Raw genomic sequence first — 6,155 nt, forward strand, 5'->3', positions numbered from 1 at the left:
GATGTCGCACAGCTCAGCAACACAGGTGTTAGTCTGAATTATCCTCTCCATGTTTCAAATAATTGAGTTCTCTGAAACAGGTGCTCAGTTTTAAAACCCACTTTTGAAGAAAATAAGCCATTTACTTTTAACAAGATGGGGTGGGTGGAAATGGGAGAGAGAATTGTAGGCACTTTTAAAATCTGTTTTCCTGATACTGCAGGACTAAAACATTTATCTAACCCAGTAGTTCTCAAACTTCCTGATCTAGCATAACATCTAAAATTCAGACTACTTGGCATGCCACCTTCAGAATTACAGTAAGTGTAGTTATAATGGATTCTTATTCTGATAAGCCAGGCTGCACACCACCGATCGTGTCCCACAAGCAAATGTGGGTACATGGTTTGAGAAACTCCCAATTCAATCTGAATATACGAATATAAAGCCTACTCCAGCTTCCAATTAAGTCAACAGCAGATCTTCCAAAGGCTTTAATGACGACAACATTGAGTCCATAGTGTTTGAAATCTTTTCAAAGTTCAATACCGGGTGGTGGGGAATTTAGTTAGGTTGTTGCAGGGGAGGGAGCCTAAGTCTAGTAGTTAGAGCAGAGGTGGGCAAGCTACGGCCCGCGGGACCATCCTGCCCAGTCCTTGAGCTCCCGTCCGGGGAGGCTAGTCCCCGGTCCTTCCCCTCTGCCCCCCCTTCCTCGCTGCCGGCGCTCTGGCTCGCTGCTCCTGCCAGGCGGGGCGGCAGCGGGGCTGCGAGCTTCTGCCGCTCTGAGCGGCCTGTTAAGGGGGCGGAGAGGCATTGGATAAGGGGCAGGGGTTCAGGGGGGCAATCAGGAGACAGGGGGCGGTTGGATGGGGCGGAGGTTCGGGGGGGCAGTCAGGGGATGGGGAGCAGGGGGTTGGATAGGAGATGGGGTCCCGGGGGCCAGTTAGGGGCGGGGGTGTGGTCCCGGGGGGCAGTTAGGGGACAAGGAGCAGGGTTGGGTCAGGGGTTCTGAGGGGGGCAATCAGGGGGCAGGAAGTTGGAGGGGTGGAGTCCAGGCTGTTTGGGGAGGCACAGCCTTCCCTACCTGGCCCTCCATAAAGTTTCACAACCCCAATGTGGCTCTCGGGCCAAAAAGTTTGCCCACCCCTGGGTTAGAGGGAAAGGAAGTCAGCAGAGGCAGGGGCAGAACTGGACATCTCATTACATATTCTGTGCATATTTACAGTTTAAGGAGTACAACTTGGCTCAGAACTTTTGGAAATATTCATTTCTGTAAAGTGCTTATGATTCTTTGCTAAAATGCTATAAAAGCAGAGAAATTTCTTCCAGCACTCTTTATTGCTTTTGGGATGGCAAAAGGAAGAACAGCATCAAATTACAAATTCAAAGCAAACCATATATTTACAACGAGGTGAGAATCCAGCAGAGCTAGGTTGCTGTACCTGGGTGAAACCAGATGACTCCCTACCACAGGAATGAAGTGCTGAATAACTCTGCTAAAAACCAATACCATCAGCCAATCCTCTGAATCACCAATAAACCAAGTAACTGGAAACCAACCTCAACCCATTGCAGCAAAACCCATGTTATGTCCTAGGCATGCAATGATGTCGAAACATCCTAACACCTGAAGACAGGATCTAGGTGCCTCATTAAATTGATTTGGTATTAAACTACAGTAAAACTTTCCAACCTTCTGTGCAACAGCCAGTGAGCTTTGATCATGAGAAAGTGAACTATTGCCTTAGAAGCTTGGATAGCACGCAGCATCTGAACTGATGACCACCACCTGACTAAGAACAGCACTTCTTTATTACAACAGCTAATGATAGGTTTCATTAGTAGAAGTCATCAGTGCCAACTAGAAAGGGAAATAAAATTATAATATATAAGAAAACATTTCCTTCATTGAGTATTTAAGCATTATTTTTATATTTCCCTTCAGATAATGGATGCCTGTTGGGGCTTTATTTTAAGTCTTATTCAGAAGAATGTATCTGATACGTTTACAGAAGAAAGAAGTGTTCTATCGAGCATGGACAAGCCAGATTCCTTTTGGTCATGAGCGCAGGAAATTTGATAGAGGGCAGAAAACAATGAATTCTTTTGAGTTTTTATCCTGTTTAGTTTCTTGATTAATCTCCGTTACTAACTGTTGCAGTTTGTATTCCACATTCTGTGCTAGAGAAAAATCTTTGGTCCCAAGTACTAACCTGGAACCATATTTGTATCTTATATTAGGAAACTGGCAAGTCCTACATTGCAGGACAAAATTAATTTGGTACAGAACAGTGATCTGTCTGGTATCTGGACACTGGCCATGCCAACATCTTATGCTTCAGAGGAAAGAAAGCCTCTTTTTAGGAAACAATGAGAAGTATGACACCGTTAGATCTAACGGTGCTGTTTCCTGTGTCTTAGTCTGGGCAATGAGAACAGAATGATCAGTTCCACTCTCTTTATAATCAAGTACACTTTCAGGTTTTAAATGCTGCAATTATTGCCACGGATGCCAGAGGACTGTTTCCTTAACAACTTTTCCAATGACATTGTCTAAATATTAATGGCAGTGTTTTTGTTGGCTTTTTTGGTTTTTTAAAAATAAAGTAACTGCGTTTGTTATTTAACTCTAAATTTAGTATCCTTTTAAACCTCTGTTTTAGTTTCTCCCACTTCTTTACAATGGGCTTAGTGCTTACCTACCTACCTGACAGGGGTGCCACAAAGTTTAAAATCACCACTGCTGCAATGTGACCTGCGTTGACAGACCCTTTCAGCCATATACATTAGATTTCACGATCAGGCCAAAGTTTGTAATGTACAGAAGACAAAAAGTGTGATATAGTAATAATTCAGCTCTTATTGTTTCGACTAAGGATTTAAGATTTCCCTTTCAGAAACTAATGACCCTTATGAAAATCCTATATAATTCAAAACCGTTCTACAGACATTCAATTCCATTCTATTTAAGCTCTTATACCACCATTCTTATAAGCCCAGTAGCCAAGCCCCTTCCAGTAGTGCAATAAGTGATAAAATTAACTTCTAAAAACATATAATACTTAAAAGAGAATGAGATCCTTTAAAGTAGGCTGGTTAATAAATCCTATAGAATCATTATTGTCTACTAAGTTCTGGTAGACTTTTCCCACAGTGGAAAGCATATTTCAACTCCCAATTAGTTATCTAGCTTGGTTTACAGGAGAGTTAGCGTATATAATGTAGAGCATTTCTGTTTACTTTTTGTTAACAGCCAGCTTGATAGAACACATACAAATAAATCGGTTAGTCTCTAAGGTGCCACAAGTACTCCTTTTCTTTTTGCGAATACAGACTAACACGGCTGCTACTCTGAAACCATACAAATAATTAATGTTTGAATGTACAGTGTGGCTTTTGTATTGAAGATATCTTCAAGTTTATAAGCAATCTCAGCAATTACCAAGTTAGCATTCAGTACCAGAGACTTTCAGAGCAATTATGAAACCATTCAGTTGCTCACTGTTCCCCCTTCATTCACAGAAAGCTAAGCAAATTAGACTATATTTGCATGCCATTAGTTTTGTGGTTTTACATTGGTTCAGAATTACCAGGAATGGGTGGTTTTAGTGCAATTTTTATTACTGAGTCACTAGGTTAGCGAAATAAACCCTGTTTTTAGACTAGGATAACGGGGTACCTTGAAGGAAGTCAGCTGTAAAGAGCTAAACTCCCACAACCTGGATATTTTGACCATCAAACGCAAAGATTCAGAGCATGGTAAGTCGTTTCTGGACACGCTCAACATGTCATAGCCAGAATAGCAAACTCTTTTCACCTTGACACAGCAGAAAGAAGCTGGCCACTGTACAAAAGGACGCTCACCTTTACTGGACACTTGAAATAACTCCTTCACCACATAGCAGTACCCATGTTTCTAGCTCAATACTTTTAATCAAGTATATTAATTATTTCTGTCTCCAGCACCTTGATTGCGTTTATACTTCTGTCAGTCTTTAGTTTCTCCTACCCTACAGGAGATCTGTTTGTTTTGCATATGCAGAAAACACAGCTTCAGAGTTTAACTACTAGATTGATAAGAGGTTATAGTGATAAACAGCCACAATACTGTAGCTCTTTCACTAGCTAGACGTCTTACCACACCCCCATTAATATCTATCGAAGAAAAATAAATATTTGCCAAACCATATGAACATATCTGACAACATTTAGCACCTGTATAGGTAATAAAGAGAGGAACAGCATGGAAGCATTGTTTTTTCTCTCTCTCTCTTCTGGCTGTATCAGCTCTGTGCCAAGAGGAAACACAAACGTGCTCTTGTGTCTACAATACTCAAGACACCCCCGAATTGCGCGTTAAGGCTCAGCTGAGTGGATCACCTTCTTCCATACAAACACATTAGCTTCTGCAACCACCTACCGGGCAATTTAAGGAGAGTGTAGCTCAGAAAACTGGGTAGGAGCCGTTTCTGGAACATCAATGTAAGTTAGCTAACTGGGAACTAGCGGGGGGAGAGGGGAGAGGAAAGCAGTTTAACTGCACACAGCTCTCCCGGCAGCCAGTGCCCTGACTCCGGAATCGCCCCCCGCCGGGCAATGCAGCAGCAGCAGCCCCTGCTCCGGACACTCGCTTGTTTTGCAGCGCACCTGAGACCAGGGACGGGATTTGTGCCTCCTACGCGTCTCAGTCCTCCGCTTTCACGCCCGCCCTCGCTGGGTCTCTTCCTCCCCACGCGCACCCCGCAAACCCCAAAGCTCCTGGGCTGCCGCTCTCCGCCTCTGAGGCGCGGCACTGCGCATATTTCCTGCCCGCCCGGCCAGGCTGGCAGAGCCGGGTAGTGCACAGGACCTTTCCACCTCCCAGTCAACCCCGCACCCCCGCCTCTCGGTCAAGCCGCGCTCGCCCCGGGGCTGGTGCCCAGAGAACGCGTTACCTCCCCCCGGCCAGCTGCTTCCCCGGCCGCCGCCGCCGGCTCTGCGTGGGGAGAGGTGCGCGCCTCGCCCAGGACAGGAGCCGCCTGGCCCTGCGCACCAATGGGAGAAAAGCCTCTCTGCAGGGAGGGGAGGTTCCCTCTGCCGCGCCCTCTCTCACGCCAGAGACCCGCTCAGGCTGCCTGCCCTGCGCTGGTCTCTCCCCCTGCCTATTCCTCCCTTCCCCAATCACCACCCCCTCCATTCCCTTCCCCAGTCACCCTTCCGCTTTCCTTCCCTTTCCCCTGCCTATCCCTCCATTCCCTTCCCCAGTCACCCTTCCGCTTTCCTTCCCTTTCCCCTGCCTATCCCTCCATTCCCTTCCCAGTCACCCTCCCCCTCCCTTCACTCTCCCCTGCCTGTTCCTCCATTCCCTTCCCCAGTCACCCTTCCGCTTTCCTTCCCTTTCCCCTGCCTATCCCTCCATTCCCTTCCCCAGTCACCCTCCCCCTCCCTTCACTCTCCCCTGCCTGTTCCTCCATTCCCTTCCCCAGTCACCCTCCCCCTCCCTTCACTCTCCCCTGCCTGTTCCTCCATTCCCTTCCCCAGTCACCCTTCCGCTTTCCTTCCCTTTCCCCTGCCTATCCCTCCATTCCCTTCCCCAGTCACCCTTCCGCTTTCCTTCCCTTTTCCCCTGCCTATCCCTCCATTCCCTTCCCCAGTCACCCTTCCGCTTTCCTTCCCTTTTCCCCTGCCTATCCCTCCATTCCCTTCCCAGTCACCCTCCCCCTCCCTTCACTCTCCCCTGCCTGTTCCTCCATTCCCTTCCCCAGTCACCCTTCTGCTTTCCTTCCCCTGCTCCTTCCCTCTCCCAATGCCTATCCCTCCATTCCCTTCCCCAGTCACCTTTCCGCTTTCCTTCCCCTGCTCCTTCCCATCCCTCCATTCCCTTCCCCAGTCACCCTCCCCCTTCCTTCACTCTCCCCTGCCTGTGCCTCCATTCCCTTCCCCAATCACATTTCTGCTTTCCTTCCCCTGCCTCTTCCCTCTCCCCCTGCCTATTCCTCCATTTCCTTCCCCAGTCACCTTTCTGCTTTCCTCCCCCTGCTCCTTCACTCTCCCCTGCCTGTCCCTCCATTCCCTTCCCCAGTCACCTTTCCGCTTTCCTTCCCCTGCTCCTTCCCTCTCCCAATGCCTATCCCTCCATTCCCTTCCCCAGTCACCCTCCCCCTTCCTTCACTCTCCCCTGCCTGTGCCTCCATTCC

General features: G+C 47.7%; 1 protein-coding gene across 6 annotated transcripts in view; it reads right to left on the bottom strand.

The window, feature by feature from the left end:
- SYTL2 (synaptotagmin like 2) overlaps nucleotides 1-5,038 on the bottom strand; it is an 86,543-nt gene extending 81,505 nt beyond the window's left edge. For 5 of the 6 annotated variants that reach the window (XM_075126510.1, XM_075126505.1, XM_075126499.1 and 2 more), the window contains exon 1: nucleotides 4,914-5,038. The gene's annotated coding sequence lies outside the window, so the exon portion shown is untranslated. Of the gene's footprint in view, nucleotides 1-4,399; nucleotides 4,793-4,913 lie in introns of those variants that run through there. The other variant, XM_048841437.2, reaches the window with a different exon arrangement.
- Nucleotides 5,039-6,155: the final 1,117 nt, after the last annotated feature.

This window comes from Caretta caretta, chromosome 1 (assembly GCF_965140235.1).
Source record: "Caretta caretta isolate rCarCar2 chromosome 1, rCarCar1.hap1, whole genome shotgun sequence".
Taxonomy (NCBI): Eukaryota; Metazoa; Chordata; order Testudines; family Cheloniidae; genus Caretta; species Caretta caretta.